Source organism: Passer domesticus, chromosome 7 (genome assembly GCF_036417665.1).
Source record: "Passer domesticus isolate bPasDom1 chromosome 7, bPasDom1.hap1, whole genome shotgun sequence".
In the NCBI taxonomy this organism is placed as follows: domain Eukaryota; kingdom Metazoa; phylum Chordata; class Aves; order Passeriformes; family Passeridae; genus Passer; species Passer domesticus.
The window spans coordinates 47,383,101-47,404,085 of NC_087480.1; the positions used below are offsets into that span (position 1 = coordinate 47,383,101).

The following is a 20,985-nucleotide window of genomic DNA, read 5'->3' on the forward strand; positions in this document are numbered from 1 at the left end:
CAAAAAAACCCCAAAAAACCCCAAAACCAAGAAACAAACCAAAAAACCCCCCACCAACAAAAATCACAACAAATCAGAGAATACAGTCAGCAAAAGTTATCCAATATGGTTATCAGATAGAGGGAATTCAATCAGTAAGGAACAGAGAAAAAAGAAAAAAGTCTAATGGTAATGAAACATTAAATTTATTGTAGAGTCCAATCCTGTGTGTAACTTTGTTTACAAAATGTACCTATTTGGTAAAAGCAGGCACATTAAAGTTTATAAACATGTGATTAACCCAAGCAGTGCAGTTCTAAACTTCGCAGGGTTACATCTACTTCCTTCAAGTTTGATGAGACAGAGTTTGCACACTGAATTTGGAACTCAGGAAAGCTGTATACCAGTAACACCTCAAAGAAGAGGTGTTACTGGAAATATTCTCCTTGAAATCTCTTGCATTTGACACTCAGAAAGTATTCATGTAATGTTAACAGCTGATCCTGTCAGAGGAGCCATGAAGTAAATAAATACTTTCTTAGAAATTAGTTAGATCAGATAGGAATTGGGTAGATCAAAGCCCGCTGCAATGAGTAATCTGTACTAATAGAAAATAACTCTGGTACACTCTATAGCTAACTCCATGAAAAGGGTAATTTTAAGCACAAATTGCAACACATGGTCTTAAGAAGTATTCTTCAAATTATTTTTTTTCTGATTTGAAAGGATTTGCAAACTAACTGCTTTCACCCTATTGTGCATGTGAGCTTTTTTACTAACTATAGCTCTCTACCTTACCACAAGAAGTGAAATTTGTTTTCTTTCATAATTTGCATACAGCTACCTTAAGTAGAAATGGATGATGAAAAGGAAGTGAGTTATTCTAGCACCTGACAAGTTTGGGGCTTTTTGGTGCCCAGGAAAGGATTGAAAAAGCTGATCAGAAGTGATGTTTCACACTTCTACATGAACATTAAAGGAAAGTTGTGCTTTTTGGAGGGTGCACTATTAGTAGTTTTTAAAGAGAAATGTGAAGCAAAGTTAAATAGGTTTGTAAATATTTTGTTCATAGTGGGTCAAAAAGGAGAAGAAGAATGAATTAAAGCATCACCAGTTGGTTCAACAATTCCGTTCACTTCTGCTGACAAGAAAGGATGTTGGCTGATGACATGGTAAGTACATACAGCAAGGCTAGATTATTTCTTTTTTCATAATGTTTCAGCCTTTGCTGTATTCTTCAATAGTGCTGGGGAAAATGTAGTGCTAAAATGGGAGCAGATTCTTTGGTTTTTTTCTGTCTGTGATTCCCCATTACATTTGCAGAGATGACATGTCAAATTTCTGAACTGCTTCTTCAGCAATCTCAAATGGTCTCTGAATTTCAGGCTCAGATGCTCTCTAGCTCAAGCATAATTATCACGAATAACACTTTCAGTAGGTCTAACTCTACTTTCACTTAGAGCCAGGTGATCTCCTTATCTTTTGTAGGCAGAATAGAAGAAATACTTTTTCTCATGGAATGATTCAATTTGAGGTTTGCATTTGTGTTATAAAACTAATTCTTCATAATGCATGTGTTGAATTTGTCATGATTTTCTTTAGCTACTGTCTCTGCAAGGCTTACATGAGTAAAAAATAGTATTTTAATAGTTATTTATTTTCATTTGTTCATGGGTTAATAGACATGATTCTGAAGATGTGAACTCTTATGTGAGGAGCAGACTTATTAAATAGGCAATCACTATTTTTGCAGGCTGAGTACATGTTCAAAACAGAAAGCTGCTAATACCACAGAGATAAAAGGATCATTTGCACTAATTTATGAAGCTAATTAATCAAATGAACTGAGTATATTAAGCAGTTGGTGATATTCTGCTGAGCAGGAACTGAAACAGTTAGAAACTTTGTCAGTCTAGTCTTTGTTATTGTCATGACATGACTTATATTGTAAGTTTCCTGCAATAGTAGCCTTTTCATAAACACTGGCAGCTTAAGCAGTTCAATAAACAAAAAATGGGAATACTCACAATATCCAGGCAGATTCCTCTTTATATCATAACATTTCCTTAATAAATTACTGAGAATGAAAGACACAGTATGTGAAGATAACTGTGGGTGTAAATATTATATATTATATAGGTATAAGTCATAGGTATAAATTTTATAGGTACAAATTATATAGGTATAATATATTTTAAATAGTTAGTACATGTTAATTATTAAGAACGGTAGGCATTTATCTGAATTTTTAGCAAATTTTTAAAAATACTAGAGTTCTGTGCAACTTTGGAAGATTCAGAAGATTCTGCAGTGGAAAAAAAATGTTTTTACTAAAATAGTGTAAAAAATAAAAATACCAGTGGATGGTCATTTTTATATTGCCCAGAGTCTGTATAAGATGCAGAGGCAATGCATTTCAATGTTAGATTTGTTGGTAAAACCATCAGCAATGATGAAGCAAAATGTTTCAAGATAGATGCAAAAGTTTTTCAGAGGCAAGCCAAACAATGCCACCTAAATCCTTTAAAGCACAATTTAGAGTTACTTTCTGACGTGACAGAAATGTGTGTATTGAGCCCATTTTGTCCTTAGAAGCCAGTGGGAATGAGACATGCAAAATAAATGAGAATTTTTCTATGAGTGTCTCAGGCAGATCTGTGGAAATTCATTGCCACATTGAGAGTGCATATACAAGTGATGTGGGAAGTGCTTCCCAGGCATGGAGCTGTACTCTGTGCCTCTGTGCTTCTGTTCATTGTGCATGTTCTGGTACACTGACAACACCTGCAGGAACCTCACAAGAAAAAAACCTATAGGTCTGGAATGAAGTTGTATGGCCAAGACCAGGATGGAAAGATTAAGTAGAGGTAGGTAACCTGTGCAGTTAGCTAAGGGCACGTGCTGGTATTCAGTGCCAAAGGGAGTGAGGTTATACAGCAGGAAGTTTTGAGGTAAGATGAGAGAGGAAGTGATAGTAGTTTATCTGATTTAGTGCTGCTCATGGCAGTAGCTGACTGAAATAAATTTAGGAATCCCTGCTATCAAATGTAGAACTCAATGAGATTAAATCCTGTTTGTCTGGATTCAATAGCATCTTCAATAACCTTTGTAGATTTGTTTTCCATTCACTTTTCATTTCTTCTTTTCTTGAACTTTAATTTCCTGCACCTGCTTGCTAAAAACTGCCTATTCTGTCAGTGACGAGTCATGGTAAAGAGAGAGCACAAGAGAAGAATCTAAATAGAAAAGTCAGTTCTTTTTCCAGCCCAGTCTATTTCCCACCCTGGAAGATTGAAAGGAATAGCCTCTCTGATACCCTTTGAACATATTGTCAGCTGACACAATTTGAAGCAACCCTAAACCTACTCAGCTTTGGTTTTTGGTCAAAGCTGAACAAAGTCAAGAAAGAAAAGTGTTCAAAAGTGGATATTTGAATTTTATGACAGATGCAACACTCACTACATAACAAGTGCAACACACCAAACCAGTATTTTCAAGAAATTGAAAAGAGGATATTTTAAAATACATATAAATTAAAAAAAAACCTGTTTGGTGATGATTTCCCACCAGCTTTCAGAAAGAGAGGTATTCCTAAGTTTTCATTATGTCTTTGAAGGTCTCTCCTTAACATTTAATGCTGACTAGTGCAGTAGTCATTCCTTTTCTATGTGAAATCATTAAGTGATGATATCCAGTTCATAGTTTCAAGGACATTTAATATTTTTTTTCCTTTTTTCAATTTGTCAAATAGTTCCTCCCCCTGGCAATTCCCACACATTTTTATTGCATACTGAGCGGCCTCAATTGAAATGTCTTCTGTGAACTTGAGCATCTTTATGGATCAAACCATGACTTTCAGAAATAGTTACAATTTTAGGGATTAATGCTTTTCAGTGCCTTGAATACATTTTGTAAGTTATGCATTGTGAGTTGCTGGTATCTTCTTAGAAACAGTTGCTTCAGATCAAAACCGCTTCCCACTCTGCTGTCCTTTCCCATATCAAATAACAATTGAAACGGCAGCAGCAGCCAATGAACATGGATCAATGATATCTTCAGCCACTGCATTTGTGTAAGTTTAATCCATTTATGTGAAAATCAAGTTACTACTGGCCTGCTTTTTCTTTACAGGAAACAATTGATAATGTTACTTCAGAAGAAATTAATCCAGAGAATTAATTAGCAGAATCTAGTATCCAATAAATGTAGTCTTGAGAAAGATTTCATGGATGGTCAGTTGTGGCATTAAATGGAAGGTAATAAAGTAGGTTCCACTAGTTTATTTCCATACTCAGACAGAAGTGAAAGAAAAGAAACAAATAGGATGACGTTGACTTTGGAGAGAAGTAAATAGGTCAGTTCCTGTATCTGTTGCAGACAAGCTTTGAGAAATTTTTTTTAAAGTTTTTGGCTTAGGCCCATATTTAAAGGGTTGAGTTTTTGGAAGAAGTACTTTGAAAAGCAAAAAGAAAAAAAAGATTGTTTCCAGGCCATTGAAACCAATGAGATTGATATCTCAAAAGTTGCACATTTAGGTGCTTTAGGATCAAATTCAATCCATGTCAGTGGGAGAAAAACAAATTAATGCTACATCATTCCTGTGTCTTTCAGTAGGTTAAGATTTTGCAGTTCACAGACGTGAACCTTACGTCTGATTAGTTAATGTAGTTTTGCTGATGAGTGGTAACCTCCTTAGCTGCAGTATTTGAATTTTTGATTTTGAGTCCAGCCCCCCCCCTTTTTTTTAAAATATAATTTGTTATTGTTGAATGGTTGCACTTAAAAAATACAAATGGAGATCAGTAGGCTGTTCCATGAGGGCTGGGTGTGTGTACAGCTAAGTACTTTGAGCCAGATTTTCAAAGGTATTTAAGAGTCTGAACTTTCAGAGAGATGTCTAAGAGGATCTTTGAGAGACTGTCTGCATGTTTAAGCAGCTAAATGACTTTAAATATCTTGGATTATTTTTGAAACGTTTAAGCAAGTGTTTAAGCAACTTCTTGAAACAGGGTTTTAGTAAGAGTGAAGATCTCTTAAAATCCTGCATAAGTACTATTTTTCTGGGGTAGGAGTTTTTAATGCAACTCCCAAACATGGATGATGTTTCTAAAAATAGCTTGTGTTTAATTTAAAAACTCTTTATAAACTGGCTTTTACTGCTTACTCCAGTAGATGTAACTCAAAGGAAAAAGAAACTACTTTCCAGTTAGAAATTCTATTTTAAGCTATTATCTCTCTTGACCCATAGACCTACGTATCTCTGACTTAACTCTGTGGCCTGTAGCTTGTCACAGAGAAGGATTCTGCTTTTGGCAGCTGTGCTCATTCAGCATGTTTGCTAACTTAGCAGGAAAGTGCTTCTGTATTTGCTTTGTCTTGGTTTCTGAGCAGTGACTTATTTACTGAAACATTTCTTTTTCTCTCTCTTTTTTTACTTATTGGAATTGATTGTGTGAGTGAAATTCAGGATGTTGTGACTGCAGGATTGTATGCTGTCAGTTTTTCTAGAAGGTTTTCTGTGCTTATAGGACCTTGAGTTTCACTCATTACTCTGACTAAAGTGAAGAATAACTGATAAAGGGAAACACACTTTATCAATAATCACAATAGAAATCTTTTTTGGTGCAGTCTTACTGGTAAAATCAGGGATTTTTAAAATATGTATATTTTTAAGATATGTTTAAATTAGTAGTTGCTTTTTTTTACAAAAAACCCTTGAGGCATGTGTAAAACTAGTGGCTACATAAAGCTGAAGAATCAGATGTCTGCTGGGCAAATTGACAGAACTCATTAATCTTAGACGCAGTGTACTATAGAGTCTGTCCTTTCATGCACCTGCCCATGCCTAAAGTAATTACATGATGGCACTATTAATACTGAAGAGCTTGAGTGGGAATAGGGTTATCTTCTCTTCCTAGTAATTGATTGCTAGCTGATTAGTGGACAACATTTCTCCTACAGTATAATTGCCTTTCTGCTATTGTAGCCTCTCTAACCTGGGGTTAGGCCATCTTACTGGTTTGGAGACCCTAACAATAGCTTCACAGCCCTCAAAGTAATGAACTGGAACTCAGTCACTGTGAATTCCCTAAACAGAAGATGACTAGTTAAATGTATTTCAATGATAGCATATTTTACAGCAATCAGACAACTGAAGATTTGTTGCCTTCCTTCCTGCCTTCTCTTTCAGTGAAGATATTTTCAAACCCTCTGATTCCTGTGTGGAAAAGCAGGCAGTTGATGTCTATTAAATCACATCTGTTGCTCATATGTTATTATCTAAAATGTATCAGAACTGAGTAATAAGTTTGTATATCCTTCTGTGACCCTATAGAAATAGAAATCTATATATTTTTCTTTAGAAGCAAACTGGTAATAAAGGAGCATATGAATTCTACAGTGGGATCTCAGTGATCTGCTGGTGTTTAAACATGATTATGTTCTCATATTTTGAAAGGTGATTCTGTGTTGTTTTTTTTTTTTTGAAAGCTGCTCAGTTAGGTCTGGCATAGGAAGTACCTTTTGCTATGGAGCTGCCTGGAGAGAGCAGATGATTCCCAGGGCCACACAGAGCTGCATCAGTTCTCCTGCCCTGTAACTGTTGGTGCCAGCTGCACTGGCTTGGGGATGCAGGGACCTGCTGAGCAACTACTTGGTGTGCAGGTTTATGAAGGTGGAGATGAAAGATTACACTGCAGGAGACGTGAAAATATGAATCTTAGGAGGAAGACATGAAGTAAATGATAATTTCTACCCCCCAGCTTTCTGATGACCTGAAAAATAGCTCCTACCTCGCATCACCATTGCATATTGCTATGTTTTTGTTTTCTGTAACTCTGCACTAACCCAGAGTTGTATAAATCTTTGAGCTTTCTTGCACTGGTACTGGACACAGATGGTGTGTAACAGCAGTGGTACAACAAAGAAATCTCTAATCTCAACCTTAATGCTGTGTCATACACTTCCTCACTTTATTATCAGTTCATTCTATGGTACACCCAAAAGGCTAATTTTATTAACATTTTCTGAAGACTTCTGATTGGTCCTGTTCAGTCCAAGTGCTTAGCTTAATCACTGAAGTGGGTGTCTACGTTTAAATTATGTAACCAGTTTCCTAGATCCCCAGTTCCAAAGGTATTTAGGGGCAGTTAATAATATTACTCAATATTATTTTCAGTATTCTGTCTATTCCTAAGAGAAAAGTGTGAGAGCACACAGTTGTCCACTCTTTGACATAACCTGTCTGGAAAGACATTTAGTTTTCTAACTTTTGTAAATTACCAGATACCCAAAATAATCATGGTTTTCCTAAGCAACAATACCAAACTGGTCAGAAATCTCAATGACTTCTGTCTTTCTTCATGTGCCATACCCTAAAATATAATATAGCTGAAATGATCAAGTATTTTGATCGATAATTTTGAAGTAGCCTGTGGCCTGGGGAAATGTCCATATTTGATATGGAAATCAAATCCCATGCCATCTGACTTTCATGAGTACTAATTTAGGTCTCGGACAAGCTTTTTGTCTGCCAGTGGATTTTTGCACCTGACTAGTGATTCTCAAAACTAACTTCTGTCAGATGTGTAGCAGATGTAGAGAACTGTAGAGGAAGTATTGAGTTTTGTGTGCACTTAACTGGTGACATGACTTATTAAAAATTCACTCTTCAGATCTAGAAAATGAGCCTCATGCAAACTGGAGCTGAGAGAAAGGCTCTCCTGTGCATGGTGTGTTTTTCCTTCATGGTATGACCAGCCTTCAAAAAGCTGAAGTCCATGTCTGTGTGTAGAGTCACCACACAAGCTCCCAAGCTCCTTTGCACTGCGTTGTTTAACAGCTGCATGCACTGCTTAGGTTCTACTAGGAGACACCACAGTTTACACTCTATGCCCTTACGCAGTATTCAGTTGAGTTGTCCTTTACACATTCATCTGGGATTACAAACTGAGCCTCTGTCATTCTCAGTGAGTTAGCATTGACATAAAAATGTCTAGCATACAAACTCATGCAAATTAGAGAATGTTTTAGCATTTACCAGAGCATGACACAGGGTATTAGGGATGGATATCAGAGAGTCTTGGGGTCATAATAGAAGTGTGTTGTCAGGAAAGCAGAAAAGCCTCCTCATTTTTTCTCCTCATTTCCTTTGTTTTCTGCAAACATAAACCAGTCTGTTCTTTGCACCATAAAATTTAAACCAAGAATCTTGAACTGCACAATTCCTTAAAGCAGTCTTATAGCTGTATAACTGTTAAAACATCATTTGTGGCTAGAAGGAGAAAAATCAGCCTTTCAGGAAATGCTAAAGGATTTTTAGAAAATATTAATCTAATATATGCATACACTTATTCCAAGTGAGCCTATATTATGTGTAAGAAATATTGAAAATGTTAAGGTTGCAAAATGAAGTCTTCAAGTCAGAAAATGCCACCCTTAAGGTTGCTCCTTGAAAAACATTTCCCTACTTTGTGGCAATGTTTCATGAACAGTCTTTAATTATTGGATCACATGCTGGTTTTTTTCCTACAGGACCACTGCCTTATTCACTGCACAGATGGGTTATGTTGTCTGAGTTCAGCATTTTAGCGTCATTGTTTCAGGGCCCTAACTTATCTAAGAAATACTCATATCCTGCTCTAATTAGGGAAAATTTAACTTCCACATAGGTTGATCTGGGCTGCTCACCACTGTCATGCAAAATGCTTCTCAAATGTTATGCATTAATTTTCTTGAAACCTCTAGAAGGTGAAAGTTGTATGTCCATTTGAGAAGGAAAGTTGAACTGCAGAATGATGGTTACAGACTTACCCAGGAATTGTGTTGCTCAGGACCTGATTTTTTTCAGGATGCTTATTGGAGTATGTGACAGTGTTTATGTTTACTGGTAGACTTCCTCTTGATTTTGCTCAGTATAGAAGCTTTTAACACTTCCAGAAGTTACAAATGAGACATTCAGAACACAAAGGGCATGTTCTTCTTTTCAGCCACTTGAGCTCTTAATGCAGTGTCAGATTACTACAGCTAGAAGATCCAGAGCAGATCCAGGTTAAGAGGACATTCCTGTGTAGTGAAGACTCTTTACTGCAAGTCTCTAAAGCTACCCATCACCTTCAATTGAACTTTGGCCCTTTTAAACAAAAATGAATCCCAAGAAAAAAACAGAAGAGATTAAAGGCATTTCACTACCCTTAGTGACTAAAATGCTTTATGATGACAAAATTAAAAAAAAAAAAAGGATCACAAAAAATATCACTGTGTCTCATAAGAAGCACTACTTCTTAACCCATTTTTTTGACAAGGTGACCTGAGAAAAATATGTTTCAGAACCTCTGAACTGATTAGTTTAACATTATGATGTAAGCAGGACCCAGCTTCAAGTCTGTGAGTTTGATTTCTTACCAATCCTATTCTTTACATTAAACAATCCATCTTCTTTTATAATATTTGTTTCCCAAATTCATACATTTACTCACTGAATCTACATCTAAGCTCCTTAAAGGAACTTTCAAGATCCTTTGGTAAAGGAGGAGTCAAATGAAGTTCTCAGTCATTCATCCTTCTCGAGTATGAGATAATATTTCTTTTTTGCTATGGATCAGAAGAATACATTTTTCTGAATGAAAAGAAATGAGAAGATGTACATTAGGAGCATACTTAATACTCTCCAGTGCTACTAGGCATTTGGTTTACACCCTGAAGCAGATGAGGACATTAGAATGTTAACAAAAGGGGGTTTGTACCAATCCTTTCCCATTGATCTCAATAGAGATCAAATTGGCATATCAATTTATACTCTCAGATTTCAGCATCAGGAACATTTCTTTAAATCAGCTACATAAACTTTTGCAGTCAGGGATGGTAACTGTTAAGGGTAGTATGTTGCCAAGATAGAATTAGGTATATGCTTTGTTAATGAAGAAAGATGTTTCTGTAGCCCTTTTGTATAGAAAATTTCAGCTCAAGCAGTTAAAGCTGACCATAGTTCCAAGGGAAATGTCTTGGAAAGTGCTGGGAAACTTTAACTACAGGTGACATTACTGGCTTCACCTGTAGTAAATATTCTCTGCAACTATTTAAGCAATATTGTCCTTCACGATCATGTTTCTTATGTCGAAGTTTTTGAATAGTGAGCCTGAAAATAACAAGTTGAGCTCATTAGTAGATTAAGTGTTGCAGTGAATCCATGTGTTCAGTGCTAGTTCTCATTCTCCAGTTTGATAGAGTTTCTTTTAGAAAGCAATTACATCTGATTGACGTGTTTTCATGTGCCTCTATCCTTGACTCCTTCTTACTAAACAATTCTAGATCAAGGACAGTGACTCTTCTACTGCCATTAACTGAAATCAGGATCCAGGAGAAAAAGTTAAATACCTTTTAAGATGCAACTTGAAACAAATTATAAAATATGTATAAAGAGGAATATATTTTGGTTTCATATACTGTAGTCGTTGAAAGTCAAGTAAAAAATAAAGTTTAAGGCATGGACATGAATTAAAATTAGGCAACAAATTCTCTATTTCTACTTCAGATAAAAATGAAGTAGAGGGCCAAATCCTATCACTAAATGTGCATATAGTTTTCCATATATTTTTCAATTTATAATTAACTTAAAATGATGTAATTTAGTGAAGTTTTATACTAATAATGCTGCTATATATCCTGAAATAAGTAAAAAAAAATTTTTTTAATGAAATGTTTTACCATAGAAAGAAAAAGCATACTTGAAGATACCAAGTGTTCTTGCCCACTGGATTTTGCTTCTTATGGAAAAAAAACTTAATTTGAAAAGGATTAAAGGCTTAAAAAATTAAACCAACAAAAATAATTCCTTCCTTACTAAATCTACTATAGCTGAATGTTTGCTTTAGTTTTAATTTGGCTATTCTGTATCTTGTACTGGTTTTTGAGGCTTTTCCCCCCAAATTTAAAATTTCATTTATAGGTAAAAATGAAACAGAAATTTGTTTTTCCTGTTCCTTTGCATGCACTTATGAACTGTTAGCAAAATTAGTTTGTTGAGCTTGTGTTTTAACGAAGCCGAAAGGATCAAGATTGCCCAATAAAGAGTTTTTTGCCTGAACACAGCAAGTAAATTCAAGAAAAACTACAATTGCTCTCCTTTCATAAATCAATGGAGGGTTTTTTTTTTTCTTTGTTTGTTTGTTTGTTTTGTTTTGTTTTTTCCTGATACCTGTCTTGGGAAACTGCTTCACAATTTGTTTTACTTAGATGAGCTATCGTAAGTAAGTTGTCATGCTATGGCTTTTGATGATATTCTGCCTGGCCAGGGACTAGATTTTTTTTTAATTTGAGGGCATTTTTTTTTAAATTTGAGTGCAGCAAAGAACACTTGGCTGTGTTTTGGATCACATTTTCACCTATCTGCTATAAATTTGCAAAGCCCCCACTTTGTTTTGTGAATCTGTTTCACTGGCTAACATATCCAGGACTTCTCTCTTCTCAGACCTTTTTGACTACTGGGTTATCCTGTTTGGCTGTAATAGCCAGTCAGCAGTGGCTTACAGATTTTATTTATGGTGGTTGGTGTACATAATTTTCTTTCCTGCCTTGCACTAATTCACTGCTGAATGCAAATTCTTAGCACTGATATTGTGGTGGGAGGTTTGGGATTGTGATCAACTTATCAACATCTTCTTCAGGGGAAATGCAGCTCTACCAGGGAAGTGCAGATGAAAAATGGGGTGATAAATAGCATGGAAAAATAACCAGAAACACTTGTTGTTCTTGCTGTTGGTCCATATTCTATTGCAAGCAAAGCTCTGGTCTGTAACTGTGTCTGGAACATGTGAATGCAGATCCCTGCACTGTTTCATTTGCCTATGTCTAATGAAGTGTTTTAGAATTGGCTTCAAATCTGGAGGCATGTAAGGCACTTGAACTGTGGATGGTATAGATAGTCAAGGTCATGTGGCTGGAGTGGGTATTGACTAAATTATTGTACTTGATGTCTGTCTTGCCCTGAGGATTTCGGTTCTTAAAACGGATTATTTATCCCTTTGATGTTTTATATATGTACTTAAGACTGTGTAAGAATGTAGCATAAATATAATGTATTGGGTTTGTCAAAACTAGAATTTTCAGGTAATATCATGCAAAGCAATAATGGCCCTGTTAGTCATTTGATGTTTCCCATGGAATTATCCTGCATTTTAAATTGTAGAAGCCCAATGTGGTTACACATATGCATTTTTCTTTAATCTAGGGCACTCCCATTTATTTCAGAAGCCTTTTACTTTCTTCTCCCTGCTATTGCTCACACTCTGCCACTCAGTTAAGTGCTATGCTGTTGTGGTGTTAGCTAGAGTATGCCAGATGTAGTTTTCTTTTTGACAACAAAAGTCCAGATGACACAACTTTTTTTGTTTCTATGCATTTTTTGCCTGAAAACTTACCAGAATAGGATTAGTTCTCTCTTGCCAAATTAGCAGTTTAGTACAGTAATTAGCAAGTTCTGCCAAAATATCTGTTCCAGCAAGGAATTGCATTTGGGAGATCTTCTATTTTTTCCCTTTAGCACTGACCACAGAACTTAATTAACTTTCCTTTCCATCATAAATTCCAGTGAAGGCAATGACCACTGTGTCTTCCCCCACTCCTACATGTTCATTTATGATAAATTGTCCCATTCTCAGCCAATCTGGAGGCAGGTGCCTGTGTGAATCTCAGGGGTTACACATACTGTACTATCCACAGGGCTGATTAATAATGAGGTTTTCACTGAACCCCCTTCTTTATTCTGTGTTCATGCTTCAGTGAAATAGGGAGAAGTTTATGGTAGAATGAGAGCTTTCCTCCCTCCCAATCATACTTCTCATTTGAACTAATGTCTTTGGAACTAATTTGCATGCGCATGCTGCAGGGTACCTGCACTTAACCCCTTGACCCACACATCCATTCTTGTGGTGTTTTATAAATCCAACCTTTGCCCCCTTCCTTTTCCTCAGTAACTCCTATGTTTGTATACCTTTGCTTCAGTGTGTTTGGTTACCTGCATTTCCCCTTCCATTCTTGTCAACTTGCCGTATCTAGTCAGCTCTAGGTGCTATTGCCCAAAATTTTGTGTAAAGGGTCTCTATTTTGTTTATAACTTTGCCATTGAGGTTTTTTACCCATAAAAATCACTAAAAGTTGTGACCAATTTTTTTAAACTTCATCAGACACCTTTTAGGAGACTGCCTATATCTTAAGACACACATTTATAAGTGCTGTCAGCAACGAAGATTTAATCCCAGAGCAATGAAACACAAGCTATTATGTGTCCGTGGGAATAGATGCTGCAGTGCACGTTGTGCTGAATTTGCTAGGCTACAATGTTGCAAAGCTGTGGTGCTGTGCAGATGCACTAGCCTGTGTGTGAACTGTAAACTAGAAGGACACTAACTCAGGCAAGTGCTGTCATGCAGTATTTGCTTCTGGGTCATGGTCTAGCTCACTTCAAAGTCTCTGCACCACACTCCTTGGATGTGAGAGTCTGTCCAGTGGATCAGATGATTTTGCATCTGAAGTGTAGACAAGGCCCAAGTTACTTTGGAAATGAAAATTTGCTTTTTTTCCCCAAGTCTGTTCATTAGGCATTTCTGAAAGCATCAGTTCTTCTTTATAAGGAACTTATTCCAGACCTCTGGTAATCTCTTTTTAATTTTTTAAATTATTTTATTTTCATTTTTTTGATTTTTGCTTTTGCTTTACTGTTTTGGAGCTCTGATTACTAAACTAGAACTAGAAATTAAGGATTGGAAGGGTGCTTTTAAACTAGGTTCTTAATTCTTTCCCTGTCTTAATATAGCATTGTATATTTGTTTGCTTTTGGTTTTCTTTAAAAATGTTGTGGATTCTGAACAGACAATTTCATTGCACTGCTAGGAAAAATGATTTTGTTTCTTTTATGGTGGCAACCCTTTGGTCCCCAAGTTGTGTGTGAATATAGGAAACACAATGTTCATTTGATGGAATTCCCTAGTGCTTGTTGGATTTTTAGTAGCTGATGACCAGGGAAAAGATTTTGGCCATGATTGACTCCTGGTTATTCCATTGTTCCCTGGTTATTTCCAGCACTAGAGAATTTGATCTATTCATTCAGTGTCAAACATGCTGCAGGCCTGACTGGTTTTGATATACTGCTTCATCACACTTTGTCTTTTACTTCTATGTCTTGTCTCCAGGACCTTTACATATTTTAGTTCTATTCACAAACTATCGATTTTTAAGTAATTTTCTTATTTCCTGTTCAAGGAAATTCTTTTTCTGACAGCTTTCTTTTTGCTTATTCCCTTTTTTCTGTTTCTGTCCCCACCACTCGCATGGACAGGAAAATACCCAGGAAGGATAACAGATAAGGCAGTGCGAACATCCATGTAGTCATTGTTGTTCTTGTTTCAAAACCAAAGCAATCCATGACAAAATCAAGCTCACATGTCTTGTCACCTGATTGACAATGAATATTTTAATTACCAAGAGGTTCCAGAAGCGGCAGGGGGCGGGAAAGCCAACTTGAAAGAATAAACTTTGTTATCTCTTCCTGCTGGATGTGTCTTCATCATATAAAGCTGTCAATTTGGCTTTCCCTCTTGAAAATATCCTCATGAAATGACTTGATAACTAGTGGGGAGTTAAGCTGAAGTAGTATTTAACTACAGTTCATGATTCATTTTGCTAGGCAGACTATCACTAGTGAGAAGTGTGGTGTTTCAACTCCCTGCATTTTTCACTTATTATCCAGGTCTAACTGCAGTTTTGTTGTTATCTTGCATTCAAAATAAAAGCAGGACGTAGAAAAAAGTAGCTGTCATGCTGAGTCCAAACATCATCAAACAAAAGGCTTCTTCATCTTTAGAGGTTTCTCTCTGATCTTCAGATCAGCCCTTAAAAAAGCGTAACAACAATTAATGCCAGGGGGCTTTCTGCATTACTTTTGATAAGGACACTCTAAAGCAAGAAGAGTTATGGTAGGTGGTGTTGGTGTTGTTTCCTTGTTGAAAACAGTCATATTCACATGCCTTCAAAATGAGAGTAAGTGAATGAAGGGACCATAGCTTGTTAAAAAGATACTGGATATTTTTAAGATGCTTCATGATGCTAAATCATAGTGGCATAGCAAGAGCACTCTCTACCTAGGAGAGGTGCTTTTTGCCTGTTGAAGAACTTTCCAAAGGATGAAGGAATCTTATTATATTCTCAGATATTATTTATAAAATATTTGAGTGCAGTATCAAGCACCAATATTCTGTTAGGAACTGGTGGTTACAGCCTGAAATTTTAACAACAATCAGTATGTGGTATAATTTTAATTGCATGTAAAGTATCCTATTTGGTTTTACACTTGAAAAGCCAAGGACTAATTATTTCTATTTGGATATTATATCCATTTGGGTATTATAGTAACAAGGTTACTTTTCTTCTTAACAATTTCTTTACCTGATGTAGAATATCTTTAAATGAGGATACAAAGTTAATGTTAGGAACTAAAGTAGCAAGGAACTTGGTTTTGCAATTCAGAGTAAAATTTGTTCGCATGAGTCCCAAGTTGTATAAAATGCTAATACATGAGGTTTTAATTAGAAGTGTTTTGTTAAAACACCTTGAAATGTGAACACAATAGTGAAATCTTTACTGTATTGGGTTCAGAGCTGTTTAGATGTTGACAGAATCTTTAAAAAGTAACACAATTTATAGCTTTATGTTAAGGTTACCCATTCAGTAATACTGAGAGTTGATTAAAGCTGCTGTATCTGAGAGCTGCCATACATTTAGGATAAACATCAGAAGCCATAGACCCCTAAAAATATAAGCTAGGGCTAGACTAGGCCCGGAGCTGACCTTTGTGAAGAAAGGACTTCCATTGTGCAACAGATACAAAACCAGAAACTGGGAAATACATCCTTGTGGAGGAGGAGGACGAGAATATTTGAGTGCCACAGATGAAAGAAAGAGCAGACAGAGCCAGTATGGCAGAGGGAGGATGAGCAGGAAATGAAAACAATATGAAAGGTAGGAGGGAGCCCTTCAGCACTGGCTAGAGAAAAGCAACACACACTGCACTGAGCATCTGCTGTTTTCCCACTGTGTTCAGGGGAACAGGACATATATATTTTTGAAAATAAATAGCTTTGCATCAAAGAAATATCTGTCTCTGTCATCAACTTCTCCATGTAAAAGGAAAAAGAATATTTAAGACACTGAATATTTGCTACTGCTCTGATCAAAACACACCATTATTTATCTCTCTTTGCCTGTTTCAAGGAACATATGAGGCTGTTGAGGCCACCTGCTGAGGGCCTTATGGAAAATTTTACTAGATATTTAAGCTCCTGAAGATGTAGAGGCACCTAATGGAGTTTTTAAAAACAGCCAGGATTCTAATGCTCTTCACAGACAATGACAATTAGCTTCCCAGGTGTTTTAGAGAGATCCTATTAAAGGTCCCCTAGATCTTTCAGTACTGTGGAAATCTTGCGGCTGGTCTCTAGTGCTGACAGATATATTGGTCTGTTCTCTCTATTGCTTGTTCATTCCAGGTGAGAAGAGAAACAGGCAATGTATTTGTGAAAAAATCAAAGAGGGCTTTAATTGGAATCTTAACTATTAAATGGCTTTCTTAGTTTTTGCAGTTCGCTGGGATCTTAACAGTAAAAACCAAAAATCCCATCCACTCAACTCCAAGAGTGTTGTGATACCGGCTACTTGGGAAGGACATAATGATATACTTGTAAACAGTTTTTCAGTGTACTGAAGCCCTACCATCATTAACACATCAACGTGGCAGAGTCTGTTTGAAATGTTCATTTGACTTTCTTCTTCTTACTTTCCAAAATTTCCTGTTTTGTGCAGAAGACTCTTTAAGTTACAGGAGTTGTGTTTGACTTTTTTATTTTCTGTATGCAGCCACATCTTTGCTATGAATTAAGACAACTTAGAAATGGAAAATATTTATTCTTAGGATAAGTGCACAGTATTATCCCAAGCAGAATTGTGGAATGTAGTTCTTAAAATGATTCATATGATTTACCCCAGACATCCTGTAGAAGTAAGTAATACTCAGTATTCAAGAGAGAAAAATACTGCAGTATGGCCATTGGATGAAGGCTTATCATCTTTTCAGGAATTCTTGAGTGTTGGCTTGCTCATGGAAAGATGTAAGTCTCATCATGCTTACTTTTAATTGGAAGAATGCAGAGTATTTTGTTTTTTCCTAAAATATTTTAATTAAGTCTGCTTTCTGCATAGCTGTGACATCTCAGTAGTTCTGAACAGGAAAAATTGCTGAAGTTATTTTCTGTGTTAATTTCAGTGGCTGCTGTTTGCTATTTTGATTATATTGCCAAATTTTGAAGGTCACCCTCTCCTTAGCAGTCCCATCAGAACAAAGTGCTAATGCTGACTTTTTTCCCAGACAATGCAGAGCTTTAACTAGCACACAAGAGGAGTCCATCAAAACTTTATCCTCCACTGAGTATTATTGCACTTGTAAAGATAATATTAATACACATTTCTAATGCTCTATGGATCATTATCTGGCAGTGGACCAATAATTGGGTATAAAACATTAACAACTAAAAAGGAATACTGATTCCTTTGGGCTTACAATTGTTGTTCATTACAAATTGCTACCAAAACAGGCCTGAGCTGATTCATAGAGAATTAAGTAGATTTGGTTTTGTAATGTTTTCAGGTTTCTGAATAAATTATGGATGCATCTTGACTGTTAGAAGGAGCCACTGACATTATGAAACGGTAATGAACAGATCTGCAAGAGAAAAACAGCCTCAGCTGATCATCCTGTTCAAAACCTATTAAGGGCTGATGAAATGAGGAGGTTTTTTCCTTCCATATATAGATGTGCAACAAGTCATAAGTTGTGGACTTTAATAATATATTTTCTTCACAAGCAATAACACAGCAATTAGGAAGTGCTCACTGAGGTAGAAATAATGGTAACTGCTGCACAGATTAGCATTGCTAAAGGGAGCTCAGACATACAGTAAAACAACATATTCCAGGTTCCTGTTGGTGTGTAATTTCTACTTTATTTACTTATCATCTCAGTTAAAGAGGACTCCTGGCAGTAATGAGGCTACATAAATGCACATATAATACTGTAAGATGTTACAAATGATATAAGAGATAAATCTAATGATTACCTATTATAATGACAGTGCAGTCACTGGGTAAATTGTACAGTTCTGAGAATTCCATGACTGCCAAAAATGCCACTATGCAGTGTATTATTTCTGAGCTTTTATTTCTCCATGACTGTTTTGTAGGAGATCTATAACTCACTTGGAAGGGAGCTGCTAAACACAATGGCTCACAAATCTTCATCTAGGGCAGCAATACTTACAAGTACTGTGGTAAGTATGAAGATAGCAATCCTGAAAATGTTGAGGGATTTTCTTGCTGGAAATTCACAGTATTTGTTACCACTGTGGTAAAAAAAGATAACATGACTGCCAAAATGAATCTCTTATACTGTAACTGCCTTAAAAATAAGCATGCAAAAATTGCCACATTCTGCAAGTTCTGTCAAAAAAAGTAAGTTCAAGTCCATCAGTGCTAACTCAGGGAAATGGATATTCATATCTCTGAACCCCAGCAGTGTTTTAATCTTTAAAATCTGCAAGGTCTCTGATGCTTCAGATGTAGAGCATTAAAAAAATTGTCAAACAGAGTTTAGTCATAGATTAAGCATAGAACACTGAGAATATGTGCTTACAGTAAAACATTTGTGAAATAGCAAATGTTAATTAAAATAAATTATGATTAAAAAGTACTTCAGAATTGTCAATTTTTTTTCTTTTTATGCTGGATGATAGTGCATGAATCCTACCCTCTCCTCCTGTGAATGCATTTGTAGGATTATAGGCAACATAGGAATTCTGTTACTGAGTGGTATGGAGATATTAGAGGCATTCTGTGCTGAGTAAGTTATGGTATTTGTGTAAGTGAAATACATGAAAGAGAGCCAAAACTAAGATTTAATAAACAAGTGACTAAAGCTGTTAAATGTTCTCTGTAACAGCTGAACATTTCATATTTAAAATCTAAGTGCTTACTAATTTAGGAAACTAAGTATGAATTTACTAACTGTAACCATGTTGTATTGTGAAATATTTGCCTTAAAGAAGGCATAGTGATTTGTGGTGGTGGTTGTTATTATTTCCATTGTTATTATTTATGAGAGAACAAAGAGGACAGTAATTGGAAGATGGTAGTAAGGTGTAAACTAGAAGTGAGTGTAGATTCCATGGAGATTTTTGAGTAAACCCTTGAAATGAGTAGCAGAGAGGATGGATGTGATGTGTTCAAGCTTTCTGCTTTATGTAATAACTGTGCAGTGCTTGAAACCACAGCTGGAATGGAAGAGTGCCAGCAGGGTAGCAGTCTTCTAGTCTATGAGAGGATATGAATGGGGAAGATTAGACATTTGACTTTTATGATTGGTAGTTTACACACTTGATGGAAAAGGAAGGGAATGGAAGCTACGAGAAATTATAGCAACTAGCCTCTTGGAGCTAAAGAAGGAGATGAAGGCACTCTTTTTTATTAAGGGAAAGTGTTCATATTATCTCCTTATTTGTCTGACAATGAGTTCTTTCCTACTCTCCTTATCCAGTTCTGGAAGGTCTAGACTGGGTTCTAGCTTTTTTCCTTCTCTGTGAATACTTTTGCAATGAAGGACACAAAAATAACATCTTTCTTGGAGATCTCTTGCAACAACTCTAGTCTTTAAAAGAGAAATTTGAATTGAATGAAGGCAGCAAGGTTCACAAGAACAATTTTTAAATAATAAACAATTGAGTAAAATGTCTGAATTTTGTCTGATAAAGGTGTCTATATTCAATTACTGCATTAAGAAATTAGTATATGTATTGTTAAAGGGTACAACCCAAAGTGAGTGAACTGCTGTTTTAGGTGCTGTATTTGCTTGTTTGACAGAAATGGCACACTCCTGCTTTCATTTTACCAATCCCAGTACTTTGAAACTCACTTCAAACTGGTCAAAAATCATCAAGGGAAACACAGACAGGTTATATGGCTGCATCAGCCTGTTTTCCTTGGGAGCCTCTATTTCTGTTTGCATGACACAGACCTGCATACATTTTTTTACTGAAATGCCCATTTCAAAGGTTCTTTCCTTGGCCCAGGATTTAATTACTGCTGTAAAAAATGCAGGAACCCCATCTTCCTAACCAGTCACTTTTGTGGTATCTTAAGTGTCCCTATAAGTTTATATCAATGTCAAGAACAGTGAGCCAATTTTTATATGACAGACAGAAACTCTTCTAGCAACTCTTGGTGATTGAAAATGTCTTAAACTAATAGGCATAGAAGACTCCCTTGTTGCTTCCCTGCAGTGACAGTCATGTGATTGCCAGTTTCTGTCTGAAGCAAAGAAGATGCTGCCCTCACTCCCACACCAAATTTTGGCTGGTTTGTGAGGTATAAACTGATTCCCCTTCATGTGTATATATCTGGTGGTGTGGAACTATACTATCAAGAAATGTATGTTTCCAATATGGTGTGACAATTTATCAGTACTTTAAGCTATAGATTACACTGGTGTACTGTGCCTGACTCCATCTCCCTGTGCTAAATCATGTCAGAATCTGAAAATCACTGTTCCATAAAATAGAATAGAGGAAGCCAAAATATAAGGGCACATATGTGTGTGCATCTATATAGCAAAAAATTATAAGTAATTTGGAGACTGTTAACAATCTCATCCAAATCTCCTGGGAATAAGTCTTTTTGTCTGCCTAGAGTTCCAAGGGAAATGGCAGGAGCCCAGTCACTTGTGCCATTTATGGCCAGACCAGAAAAAACACCTCCCATTTTAGAGCAGGAGGTGCTCCTGCTCTAGCAGAGCAATGTTATTAATGACCATTAAGTCTTCTGCATCTATAAGATACATTTTGCTCAACACAGATATGCCTCAGTTTGTAAGATCACTATTCACTTTCCAGTGTCCCTTATTAGTTTTTGAAT

At 36.2% G+C, this 20,985-nt stretch overlaps 1 protein-coding gene across 4 annotated transcripts in view; it reads left to right on the top strand.

Moving 5' to 3' along the window:
* LOC135305114 (uncharacterized) overlaps window positions 1–20,985 on the top strand; it is a 494,456-nt gene that overhangs the window by 87,327 nt on the left and 386,144 nt on the right. For all 4 annotated transcript variants that reach the window (XR_010366400.1, XR_010366401.1, XR_010366402.1 and 1 more), the window contains exons 4-5: window positions 1,052–1,151; window positions 18,264–18,350. The gene's annotated coding sequence lies outside the window, so the exon portion shown is untranslated. The remainder of the gene's footprint in view (window positions 1–1,051; window positions 1,152–18,263; window positions 18,351–20,985) is intronic.